Source organism: Zingiber officinale, chromosome 4A (genome assembly GCF_018446385.1).
Source record: "Zingiber officinale cultivar Zhangliang chromosome 4A, Zo_v1.1, whole genome shotgun sequence".
NCBI classification, from domain to species: Eukaryota; Viridiplantae; Streptophyta; class Magnoliopsida; order Zingiberales; family Zingiberaceae; genus Zingiber; species Zingiber officinale.
The window spans coordinates 42,307,909-42,308,663 of NC_055992.1; the positions used below are offsets into that span (position 1 = coordinate 42,307,909).

Here is a 755-nt window from a genome sequence, read left to right on the forward strand (position 1 = left end):
AACCCTTGATTACATCACATTGCTCTAATTGATTGATTTGTGCAGTGATAGCCCCCAATGGACATGAGTCGTTTGAATGTTCAGAACTTCCATATACTTCACAAGAAGAAATAATTACATTGATCGTACTTGAGCTAGCTCCCATATTCTCAAACTTTTTTGTAAGAGCATCCAGTTTTGCAGCCAATAAGGTCACTACATCAACATCAAATTTTCCTGATGCTTTTGTTGTTGGGTTCATACAAGAATAGCCACCACTTCTTTCATTAGCACATTGATGGTGGTTTTGTGCTACGCTCTCAATTATCTCCTCGGCTTCATCCAAGCTCTTATTCATAAGTGCCCCTCCAACAGCTGAATCAAGGGACACTTTTGTATGATAATTAATGTCGTTATAAAATGTATGTAGTACTAACCACCTTTCCAAACCATAGTGTGGGCATTGTCTGAGCATACTATTGTATCTATCCCATGCTTCAAATAAAGATTCAGAGTCTGCTTGTTTGAAGCTTGCAATAAGATTCCTCATATGAGCTGTTTTACTTGGAGCATAGAATTTGTCGAGAACTTATTACTCACATTGCTCCGATGTGGTGATGTTGTGTGGAGCCAAAGAGTTTAACCATTGCTTGGCTCTATCTCTCAAAGAAAACCCAAATAATAGTGGGTGCACTGTAACGCCCGCCCTCCCTGCTACCCTAAGGGACGGGGCTACGATACTCTACGTATAAATTTTTCTTTTTAAAACAGCGGAA

General features: G+C 39.6%; 1 non-coding gene across 1 annotated transcript; it reads left to right on the top strand.

Moving 5' to 3' along the window:
* The first annotated feature begins 425 nt into the window (after positions 1 to 425).
* On the top strand, positions 426 to 531 carry LOC121974056. The gene has a single exon (XR_006109927.1). It is a non-coding gene; the product is annotated as a small nucleolar RNA R71 (small nucleolar RNA).
* The last annotated feature ends 224 nt before the right edge of the window (positions 532 to 755 follow it).